The sequence below is a fragment of the Adiantum capillus-veneris genome, chromosome 28 (assembly GCF_014529385.1).
Source record: "Adiantum capillus-veneris isolate H3 chromosome 28, ASM1452938v2, whole genome shotgun sequence".
NCBI lineage: Eukaryota > Viridiplantae > Streptophyta > Polypodiopsida > Polypodiales > Pteridaceae > Adiantum > Adiantum capillus-veneris.
In genome coordinates, this window is record NC_140958.1 from 34872959 (window position 1) to 34886063 (window position 13105).

Sequence of the window (13105 nt, forward strand, 5' to 3'; positions counted from 1 at the left end):
ACTTTGGTTAGGTTAGGTTATAGGTTAGGTTTAGGTTATAAGTTATGTTACATTAAGTTAGGTTAGGGTTATGTTATACTAGGTTAGGTTAGATTATAGGTTAGGTTAGAGCTAGCATCAAATTAATAGTAGAAAAAACGCAATCGAACTTCAAAAGTGCACACAGACTGAAAGAACCTTAATATATAGTCATTGACCAATAAAGAAAAGATTATTACCCTGTGGTCCTAATCTCCGTGCACCTCTAGACCGAGGTGTGCGGGGATCGGTCCTGGCTAGAGAATGTAAGGTTGTTAGAGCTAGCAAAAAATAGTTGAAAAAATACAATCAGACTTCAAAAGTGTATATAGACGTCAAGAACTTTAATATATAGTCATTGACCAATAAAGACGAGATTATTACCCTGTATTCCTAATCTCCGTGCACCTCTAGACCGCGGTGTGCGAGGATCGGGCTTGGCTAGAGAATATGAGGTTGTTAAAGCTTGTAGTTATAACAACTAGAGTGTTTTAATTATTTGTTGCATCATTGGTAGATAAAGTATGGACGATAGGATGGAGTGTCCTTGTGCGCATTGCAAGCATCATATCTTTTGAAAACAAAAAATCTGCGACCAACAAATACGCAATCATGGTCTCTTTTCGATAGAGAAAGTACAAGACCTGCGTTATCGATCTCATGGTCTAGAGAATGAATGTCAAAGTCCACAAGTAGATATTGCTCTAACTTCATCTCAGAGAAGACGAAACAAGCAGCCATCGACTGAGTCCTCCCAACCAATACCTGAAGCGGCATTTCAAGAAGTAGAGACGAAGCTGATATTGGATGTGTTCTTTCACATGGATTTCAACATAGAAGGTGACAACATTGAACGCAGTATTGTGGACCAACCTCAACCATCCCATTCATATCATTAAACGCAGTACTGTGGACCAACCTCACCCATCCTGTTCATATCGACGGCATGATAGCAACGATGAGGAGGGCGAGATGATGCAAAGTCTTGCACGCATGCCGCTCTACACTGGTGCAAAAATCTCAGTTCTGCGTACCGCATTGGCAATGCTTAATTTGCAGTCTGTCTACGGTTGGTCTGACGCCTCAGTCACAAAGCTTTTGAGGTAAACATATTTATCCTAAGCATGGTAAAGTGAAAATTACAGTTCATATAAAGTGATCAAAGGGCTGACTTGTTCATGTAATGTCAGGTTGCTGAACGAGAAAATCTTGCTAGAAGGGAATTACATGCCCCTACCCATCCAACTGCTAAAAAGCTTCTTACTAATTTGGGCTTGGATTATCAGAAAATACATGCATGTCCTAATGATTGTATACTTTTTCGCAATGAGTATGCAAACCTGGAACAGTGTCCCAATTGTGGATCAAACAGGTACAGGGCAGACACACAAAGAAAATTTTTCCCAGCAAACGTCCTTCGACACTTTCCTATCATTCCAAGAATAAAGAGCATGTTCAGATGCAAGTCCATAGCCGCTTTGATGACATGGCGCTCAAATACTAGATCGACAGATGATGTTATGTGGGTACCAGCTGACTCTCGTGGATGGAACACATAGAGGAAAGATGGCCTACATTTAAGAACGAGCCTCAATGTATCCTCTTTGGTGTGGCAATGGACGGAGTAAACCCATTTGGATTACGGAGTTCGTCATGGAGCACGTGGACTATTTGTCTGGTTAATTGTAATTCTCTACCATGGCTCGCTATCAAGAAGGGCCATCTGTTGTTGTCATTGATCGTCCCAGGAAAGTACAAAGCAAAGAACATGGACTTCTATCTGGAACCACTTATATAAGAGCTCCAAATCTTGTGGACATGAATTGATGTGGTTGAAATGTCCCGACCAATCGGAAGACTGAATGTACATGTGCAAGGCATTCTCATGTGGACCATGCACGATTGGCCAGGATTCGGTGAGTGCTCAGGTAAGTGCCTTTAAAACCCTCACACACATGTGATTAATGGCTATGTCAACGCTTTTAAATATTAATATGTGATGTTTCAGGCTTGAGTTACTCGGGCAATCATGCATGTCTGAAATGTGGTCCTCGACTTGGCTTCCACCGCTCTGAGCATTTGATAAAGACAGTTTACGAGGAGCATGGTAGATTTTTGCCTGAAGGACATGACCTCTGTGGGCCAAACATATGCAAACATGATATGCATCCACTGAAAGTGAGCGATTGGAAAAACATGTGGCTAGAGAGGGGAGATTGGATGCCATCTGGAATGAAAAGACTTTCTATTTTCCATGATCTCCCGTACTTGAGTGACCTGCTGATTAATCATTTGCTCGACCCAATGCACATCTTCAAGAATGTGAGGGAGATCATCTGGAAGACCATCATTGGAAAAATGGAGAGCAAGGCCCAAAGAGATGACCTGCAGGCTATGGGTTGAATGCCAGATATGTGGCCTCGACTTAAACCCAATGGAAAGTGGTCTATACCAGAAGGTCCATGGGTTTTGAGTCGCGCAGAAGAGAAACAAGTAAAGAAGACTATATCTTCATTGAAGACTCCCACACAGGGTGCATGCGATGTTTGAAAACGGCTTTACGAGAGATAACAATCTTAGTGGTATTAAGTCCCACAATTGGCACAAATATTTACAGTTCATCTTAACAATTGCCATAAAGGGTTGTTTGACAGATGACAATAGAAGAACAATCTACAAAATCAGTAAGTTGGTACGCTGGATCAGTTCAAAAGAGATACTAGAAGACAACATTGATGTAGCACGCTTAAATGCTATTGAAGTAGTGTGCATGGTGGAGAATTACTTTCCAAAAAATATTATTACCATCCAAATGCATGTACTTGTGCATGTGGTCGATGAAGTTGCAGTTGCTGGGGTGGTCCATAGTAGGTGGATGTTCTTCTTGGAGATATTTATGAAGACTTTAAAGGGGTTTGTTCGTCAAAGGACTCGCCCCGAGGGTAGCATGGCCAAAGGATGGCTTGTACAAGAGTCTCTTGTCCTCATCAGTGAATTTTTGGTCTCAACTGATCTAGAGATGCCCTGAATGTGGACTACTGAGGTCAACGTCAAGGTGACAGGGGACGAGCCGCAAGGGCAAGGCACCGTTAGGAAGATGGACATCACAATGCGAGAAAAGATTATGAGATTTTTCCTTCTCAACTCAGACATCATGCAAAAGTTTCTAGAGAGGTACGAAGGGAAAAAGCAACAACGTTTGACAGATTGCCTTCAATTCATGCGCAATCGTGCAACTAGAAACCTTCTTTTTCCAGACCATCTTCAAAAATTGCCTGACTTTCCAACTGGGCGGTGGTTAGATGCGACACTCTCAGAGGCAAAGAGGAGTGGAGTGTTGATTATGAAAGAGGAAGAGGAGATGTCAAGGGGTTGCGATTGGCATGTACATTTCACAACTTTGTTTTTGATATCTACATGAAAATTAGTTTGCTTTAATAACTTTTAGTCTATTTCAATTTTGTGGCTGCAGTATCACAAATATGGAGCCTTGTGGTCGCATGGGAAGCACTTCAGAGTGCAACCGATCGACGGACAAAGGGTCACTTTTGACAGTGGTGTTAGGGCAAGCTTCTTCCAAGAAAGTCGGAGTAGTGCTAGGGATGAGAATACAGAGACTGGCTAGCTTGAATACTTTGGCTACATCCAAGAGATCTTGAAGATTATCTTTAGAAAGTTTGATATGTTTATCTTTGATGTCAAGTGGTTCAAAGTTATTAACAGCGGCCCTAATGCAACTGTGCACAAAGACAAGAGTGGATTGATTCAAGTGAACTCTAGGCAAGTGTGGACATATGTGCGGGATACATTCGTACTGCCGCAGCATTGTGAACAAATTGTGTTCATACACGATCCCCTATGGATAGAAAATTATGAGAATGATATGTCTAAACCCTGCTTGCTCTATGTCGTTCAAGTTTCTCCACGTAGCAAGCAAGTGTGTGAAGGATTGGATGTTGAGCTTGAAGAAGTGATTCATGAACAAAGCCCAGGACCGACTCCAACTTTAAGTTTAGATTTTGAGGTGGATGTCAGCATTGAGCAATTGTTTGAACCTAGGGATGAGGTGTCAAAAAGTGAAGCTGATGTGGAGAGCGACGAAGAAGTAGAGTTCGATGATGAAGATGCAGAAGTATAGATTGAGATAGACATCTTTGGTGCATTAGATCTCATAGAAGATGAGAGATTAACTAATAACTTTTGCTAGGAAACCTTTTGCATGGCTCTTTTTATTAGTTTACAATACACTTTAGATTTTGGTCATTTATATAGCAGTTTCGTTGATTTGTTTCATTTATGTAGCAGTTTCGTTGGTTTGTTGTTTGTATTGATTAAGCATTCCTTACGTAAACTAACATATTTTGTAGGTGTTGTTTGTGTATGATTAGCCATGGCCGATGACGATGAGCCCTACTCTCCTAGTTTTAGTTTTCCAATCACTCTGGCCGGCATGTCACCCGAGTAGATGGGCTTGTTCTTGTCTCAGTTCACACTTGAGCAGATCACAATAGAACAACACATTTGGGGTGCAGGTGCAAGTACCTCTAGACCTACTACTGCCGACCCTACACCCGGGACTAGTGTGGTCCCTACATCGAGCGGCCCCACACCTCAGCCTAGTGTGCCTCCTACGCCTAGGACTTGTGTGCCCTCTACACCGACGGGTGGTTCATCCCCAAGACGATGTTGTCGTCATTTTGGAGGCAGTGGTTGTTGTGGTAGCGGCTCTATCAATGCGTCCACACCACCGAGAGAGCGCCCACCACTCTCTTCAGTAGATAGTTCATCGATGGGCACACCACGTACACCTTGGGGATCACACGATCATGATCCTAGCAAGGTGTACAGGAGTAGGGATGGCACTGTTGTGGTAGATAGGGTGGGAAAGGAAATGCGACATAGGATTCGACAGCTCTGTACGATTCAGTTTGGTCATACTGTGATGGAGATTTGGGAAATCTCGATCTTGAGAGAAAGAATTACATTATCGACACCATTCAGAGAGAGTATAGGCTAGTAGAGGGGTAAGATCAGGTCTCGAACGCCTGGATTTTGAGCGTGGCAAGGTCCACAATGTCACACCGTCAGTCAGAGGCCAGAGATAGGTTCAATGACGATGATCCCAAGCCGGCATGGTTGGACGCAGAGGAGTGGGTTGGGATTGCACGAGAGACACAAGACAATCCCAATAGATTTCAGTAGCAGAGAGATGCAGCCAAAGCACGTTTAGAGTCTGCTAGAGCGTCACATCTTGGGAGTGGAGGCTACAATACGCTTCGACATGAGTTTGTAAGTATTATACGTCTGCTTTAAATTATTGATAGTATATATATTATTTGAAGATTTATCTAATGATTAAACCATAATTTTGTGGGAAGTTTCCATGAAGCGCCTTTCGACGTGCCAAGAGGATAAGTATGGGTAAAAGAATGGACATGTGGCCCTTTTGACCCAGCTGCAAGAGTATGGAGAGGACGTCGATTGGGAGGAATTACCATGAGGGCTTCTCACTCAGTGACCTCTTGCATATGTACAGTTTTGTAGTACTTATGTTTATGGTTTATGGTTATGTTTATGATATGGTTCAGGTTTGACAGTCAACTTATGTTTGTGGTTTATGTTTATGTTTATGGTTTGTGGTTATAGTTATGGTTATGGTTATGGTTTTTCTATGGTTATGGTTCTCATTATGGTTGTGCAAGGTTATGGTTATAGTTTTGGTTCAGGTGATGGTTATGGTTTGGCTATGATGGTATAGCAATCGTGCTATGGTTATGGTTATGGTTTTGGTTCAGGTGATGGTTATGGTTTTGCTATGATGGTATAGCAATCGTGTGATGGTTATGGCTATGGTATAATAAGCAAGTTATGGTAATGGTAATGGTTATGGTATGGAACACATGTTATGTTTATGGTTTTATAGTTTTTGACTCATTTTTTAATCATGTTAACAAGTTATGTTATTCTTACAATTTTGCTAATTGCCATACACTCGCTCTTTAGCGTCAGCTTGTAGGTGGAGTGCGGTTGCTTGTGAACTCTTCCTTTGGGTAGAGAGGGTTGTTTTCTTTTGCTGTAGTACATGTAGCATTAGTTTCCACCTCTCTCTGCCCAAAAAAAATTTGCATGTTTTGGTCGTCGGTACAGGCTATGGTATCACCGTCGGTAGAGTCAACGAAATGAGGGTTGGAATTCAATTTAATAATACTGGTTCTTGTTCAGTTGATTATTCCGACGCCTACTAATAGGCCTACTCCGACGCTTGCTACACCGATAGGCATACCAACGCTACGATACCAGCGTCTCTTCCGAGGCTTATTTCAACGCTTTTTAGTTTAAAAAATTAGCGCTATTTTTTCGGTACCTGCACTGACTTCTACGCGACCTCTTGTAGTGAACATGAAATATGATGTTCAACATGGTCTGTTATGGACTTGAGCCCTTACATAAAAATGACTTTCACTTTATCAAAAGTCAAGTCATGATCAAGTTGCCTTTCAATGATAGCCCTCGCACTATCAATGAACCACCTCACCAAATTCACTCTCATTTCCTCCAAACTTAAACCTCTCTTTTGCTCAAAAAATGAGCTCTCCTCCCTTTTAATCTTGTAGTAACTATCTTTTAAAAATAGATACATGTCTTCAATTGTCTGTAGGTCAAAGTATTTAACGAGAATAGTCTCTTCCTCCATCACATTTAAAGATGATTCCTACATAAATACATAACTTACTTTTATAAATAAAGGGTTTTATGAAAACACATTTTATATATTAGATAACATAAGAACTAAATATAGAAAAGATGAGAATTACTTCATCAAAATTGGAAACACACATTCGATATGTCACCTGCAATGCATTTCCCATCCTAAAAAATTCAACAAAAAGAGATTGGTATTAAAAAATTTGGATTATGTCTTACAGTATGTGGGATTTATGGCTAAATTGATGACAACACCCAGAGACAAGCTATCAAGAACTTAAATAAAACACCAAGACACTTACACATCATTGTTGTCCATGACTTCACGTTGGAAAAGAGACAAAGTATCCATGCTTAGTCCAAATCCACCCTCCTTGATTCAGCAAATGTTGGGCTTACACTAGTAGAAGAAATGATAGATTTCCTACTCTCAATTGAATGATCACTCTCTCTTACAATGGCATAGAGCTCCCTTGCTAATCACCCCTAGTACAACACATGCATAAGCATAAGACAATGAGCTTCCACTCAAGAGCTCCTTCTCAAGAGGTTGAGCTTGGATTCTCAAGCTATAGCATAGTGCTCTTGCTTATGGCTCCCCCCTTTTGTGCTAGCTACACCCTCCTTTTATAGAAATTTTGAGGGCTAGGGTTACTCCTCTAACCATGGTTGGGTTAGATTTTCAGTACTTATCTAATTTTTTTTGCTTGGAATTATCAAGAAATTGGTGGGGATAGATGAAGAAAAGAGAGAGGAGAGAAGTGGAGGTGATAGGACTTTTCATAGTAGGTTAGTGTTAGTAAATTAGTAGAGTTATTATTTTTATTGATTTGCAAATGGAATTAGATATTTACAATGGGAGTATCCATGTAGGATACAAATAAGGAAGAAAAACTCTTAATAGGTAAGAAAATATGGATTTCTTACAATGTTGATGCTCCAAGTGTCTTGAGTAAGGTCAAATTTAATGCTTGTTGACGGTCCACCAGCTTTGACGGTACAATTTTTCTCCACTCTTGACCTTCCTTGGGATCCAAGGTAATTGAATATGAGTAATCAATCACCATGATGTTGGCTTTCAAGAGAAGAGGCTGAATTTTGTGGTTTTTTTTATAGATATGGGTAATATGGAGGAGGAAAAATGAGAGTATGTGGTCAATTTTGGAATGGAAGTGTGTGTAGGAGACATGAGTTCACCATGGTTTCTCTTATTGTTCAAGGTTGAGAATAAGGTGAGAAGGGTGCAGAGAGGAGTGGTGAGAGAGGTGGGGATGATGAGTGGAGAAGTGTGTGTGAAAGATGAAAATGATAAAGTGGAAGAGGGAGTGTGGCTACATAGCATGGGCAAACTGGGGTCCACCAATAAAATCATAGCTCACAGCTCGTAGCTCAAAAAAATATGAAACAATTTGACGCAAAATTTCGGTCCACGAGCTACAAATTTTGTTTGTATCATCTTTTCAAATTCGGAGAGCAAGTGATCTTTAAAAATTCAGCAAAACCGACTGTCTTTTTCCAATGCACAAAGTCTATGTGGGGTCCTTCTTTGGATGATTCTTTTGAATTCCTTCAAGAGTGAGCTCTCCATAGTGCATGCATGCATGCCACATACCCTTGACCTTATTTGGTAGGTCTATAATTGAAGATATTATTGAGATCATGATATAAGTAAATAGTACAACTAAGGAAATCAAACATTGAGGGGTCTAAAAAATGTACATGTCAAATATAAATCTCTCTCATTGTAAGTCTACCATAAAAAAATGAATATTTTTGGTATTCTAATTTTTGGGAGTAAAAGAGAATAGATGTATGAAGGGAAAAATCACAATAGTGAAAAAATATACACATAAATAAAACATTTTTTTTTTTTTGGTGGAGTTACACAAAAAATAAGAGAAACTTGCATGAAAGTATTTCCATATGGAATAAAGAGTATGAAAAATTGTGGTAATGGTGAGTCAATGTACATAGCATAAATAACATACACCTACGTAGAAATATTTAAATAAATACGAAAATGATTATGAAAAATCATTATATTTAGGCCCTATATACAATGAAATATTTACACACAAAGAGACAATAATACACCCTTTTTTTTGTTTGGTCAACTAGCCCAATGACTAGCTAATTGAGGGTTTTTAAGAAAATATGGGGAAAGTCCCCTAACTCACACACGCCTATGTACAATCAAATGGTAGGGATAGCCACAGTGTTTGGGTGATTTTGGTAGGGTAAGGTAGCTCACTATGGAAATTTGGATAGACAAAAAATGGATATCAGTAGTTGTCCTCCATTGGGCATAGGTGATATTCATTGATTGAAGTTTTGTTAGCCGTACTCAGTTTAAAGTAGAGTCTACCTCTCGAACAAAATCATATGCTAGTTGACAAGCGGCAGATTATTTGTCCACAAACTCTCTAACTTGGACTATGTCCTTCTCATCAAGCCATGGAGGTACACATCCAACACATCTGGCACTCAACAGGAACCTAAGAATTCCTAGAGAGTCTTAAGTCTAATAGGCAATAATACAATTCTAAAATCTCCACGAAATAAACTTGTGTAGTAGTGAATTGACTTTTCTTATACAATCCCAAGAGAAAGGCATTGGGGTGACTTGCAGTACGCTCATTCTTGTGATTGGATCTACATTCAACTTTTCAACATCTTCTTCAACCAAGATTGTTTGTGTCTATAATAATCTACACCAAAAAATAGTAGAATTTCTTCTTAGGATTGCAAAGTAAAGAAAGATCCAATTTGTGCTTTCCACTCACCTACAGAAGTTGCATTCTCTTGATAATTATCAGATCTCACCACAACTATGTCTCCTACACTCAATACTTCTCCTTTGAATACAACCTTCTTGTGTTGTAACACTTTAGCAGCATCGAACCCATACTGACTCATAAATTGTTCTTCCTCACTTGATGGCAGTTTTTTCTTCGTGGGCCAATGATGATGCCTTTCTCATGAATGGATCTCCCACATGGATAGTCACATCTGTATGCTAAGTGAGCATTCCACAACTCCTTTGCCTTTATGCTGGATGATACTCTCAAGATTCCATTTTTGTGCCATTGTTGACAGGTGAAGAACATTGCCCTCATCTATTGTGTGTCCTTGGGGTGCAATGATTGCAGAGTGGAGATCTCCATGTAATCTTTGATAAGGAAAAAGTCTATCCTTACCATTTTGAATTTGGGATAAGACCCATGTAAGACGATTTCTCTTATCGAAGTTTGTAAAGCAGATTTCACTCTCTTTGTTGTTCGACTTGATGTTGACATATGTAGAGACCATGCGTTTATATATAAATCACCAGACAACATCGTGATTTCCATGGCGAATGACATCAGCTAGAATCTCTCCAATACCTTTATAATAAAATACATCTTTAGTTTGAATTACCTCAAAGAGCATATGACTTATAGAAGTTGGTCTGTAGAGACCACAAAGAAGTAATACCTGCTACATCCTCAAGTGGTGAAGAGTTTGCACTGAATCTCTCCACTACCTTTAGAGTAAAATACATTTCAAGTTTTAATTACCTCAAAGAGCATATGACTTAGAGAAATTGGTTTGTAGAGACCACAAAGAAGTAATACCTTCTACATCCTCGAGTGGTCAAGAGTCAGGAGTGAATGACTCTTCACTGCTAACTCTCCAAGATGCAAGAAGGGGTTGTGCCACCTTTATAGCCTACTTAGACCACCCATGGTCTCTGGTATAGTGAAAACAAATGTGTGAAACATCAATCGTGGGTTGAGTTCTTCATAAGCAGTGATATATACTTTTGAAAAACATTCAATGAGAGAATGTGCATTGTGTCATAGAAAAGATCCAATGACAAGTCAAAGCCATAATACTCGTATAATCTCCATAAGCTTGATTTTCCACTCAAACCCACACTCTTTAGTATCTCTTCATGTTGAGTTTGAGTAGCTACTCTAATGGATCGAGACAATGCAGCTTGCATTTAATCTATACTTCTCTTGGGAGGTGGATAATGATATTGGAAGAAATTTCTATCATAGAGATATCTCCCTTGAAAGCTTGATCTTGGTGAATCTAAAGTGTAAGATGCCTTGTCTCGACGACGAAAGTGTTGTCCACCATCCTTAAATAGCCCAATCTTGCATTGAGCAGGGTAGTCACTGGCAACCATCATTACCATTTCACACAGCTGATGACTGTTGAGGAGGCCAATGTCGCATCCATTGCATGAGAAGGATAATTGAAATTAACTTGAAATCCATCTACGTATAATTTCTCTAGCTCCCTCACTAGTGGCTACAAAAATACATGAAAGAGATCCCTAGAGGCTCCAATAATCTTCTTGCAGCTGAAAAGGATAAATAAAATTGGTATAGTTTGTAAAATAGAGTTCTTTCCAGAGTTTTGAACTCTAATTTCCACAATGCCACAATTCTTTTGTGTCATTTTTTTAATTGAAAACCATCCCAATGGAGCAATAGTGCAAAGTTTCGAGGATATCCCTAACAATCATAATATAAAGGGGTCGAGTCAAGATACAAAAGTATAAACAAAATATACAAAAATGAGCAAGAATCTAGGGCTTTGATATAAGGGAGATACCTTGACGGTCTTCTTCAGGCTCTTGATAAATCTACAACACGACTTGCATGTAAAAGCATACATTTGTTGATCCTCGTTCCAATTCAAGGAGAACTCCTTAAAAGCATACACTGGTGGCCATGCCTTGTAAGAGTGTCTACATGTTTCACAAATGATGAGGAGCTCAAAATTTGAAGCTAGGGCTCCAAAAATCTTGAAGATCCCTACACTTGGCACCATTCCAGAATTCATCAATACCTAGAGATAAATCTGTGCTTGACCGATTCCAACCATCTGTCCTTGTGATTCCACATACAAGATGTCATGGCACACGGTGCGATAAGAAGATATAAGCTCTAATTGCTTTTAAAAGGAAGATAGTCAAATAAAATCATCTGTTTCCGTGGAAAAGCACACTTTGTGCATCTTTCACAGCATCGGAGACAATCTCTTTTCATTTTTCTACCCTTGCGTCCTTCAGGTTGATGGCATAAGCACAACACAACAATTCTCACATACTTATCCTCATTTATTGGGACATACAAAATAGGATTGTGAGTATTACCATTTAGACCCATACAAATGAGATATCTCTCATTGTCTACCATTTGGAGACTTTTGTACATTGTGTTCAGCTCTGGCCAACATGATGGAGCATTGAGTCCACCAAGATTGCCTTCCCAACTGTCTGGAAGCTTTACCAAGAGAGATCTCAAACTCTCTACCCATTCTCTATGCCTTTTTCCAAAAAAAATCTTTAGCACTTGATCTTGAAAATCAATAGAGACCTAATGTCCATCCCATAGGGCTTGCATTTGAGCTTTTTTTTGGAGAATCTTATCATCTATATTGGCCACATCTTCCTCTTGTTACTGTTCTTGCTCGTAGCTTAGTGGATCTTGATTGCCAAGACTCCTTGCATTGTCATGCTCTTCAAGGTTTTGACCTCCTTCAACACCTGCAGGAGCCTCATAGATATGGAAGATAGCAAATGCATTTTCTTCAAAGCCTTGATCACGATTTTCATATGTGAATGCTTTAGAAGTACTATATTCAAGGATTTCACAGTTCAAATCCTATTGAAGCTCGTTTGTGCTTGTAGGTACAATGGTTTCTTCACATTGCAAAATTATTGAAGCATGTGTACTCTGCATACCAAATACTGAGTTTATTTCTAGATATCTAGCATCAGCATCCTGGTATCTTTTATTTGTTGATGGAGCTACCAAACTTCCACCATAGCAATATGCTTTGCATGAACACCATTTTTTTCTAGGTGCTTGTTGATGTGATGATGTTTGAGCAGTCTCAACCACAATAGTAGGTTGAGAGTTTGCATTGGGGTGCTTGAAATTTCCACTAATCATGCTTGGATGAAGATCCCCATTGCGATCATGATGAAGGTGCTCGTAATATGTCCTCCTACTAACGAGCTCATACCCAAGAGAGCTATGCTTGCACTTATAATTACATTGGCACCTATGTAGCCTTGTGTCTCTAGGCTGCATCTATTGGGCACAAAAGTGGAATAGAGAGTATATTCAAATTTCTTATATTTCCAATCTTTATTTAAAATTGACAAGCTTGTCAAATTAAAAAATAATAGTCTTTATAAGTTGACACAAAGTAAAACATTGAGGCATTACATCAAATCTTCCAAATTACATAGAATTTGTGATATTGATTGCTCATCTCCACAAAAGAGAATAATAGGAGTCACTCATAAAATGTTTCCTAGGAGGAATAATAGATGAAAGTTGCTCCATTCTTTGCAATATAGCATCTATAGCTACGAGTC

The 13105-nt window shown here is 39.4% G+C and overlaps 1 pseudogene; it reads right to left on the reverse strand.

Moving 5' to 3' along the window:
* Nucleotides 1-12176: 12176 nt before the first annotated feature.
* LOC147420273 (uncharacterized) lies at nt 12177-12674 on the reverse strand (annotated as a pseudogene).
* Between the last annotated feature and the right edge of the window lie 431 nt (nt 12675-13105).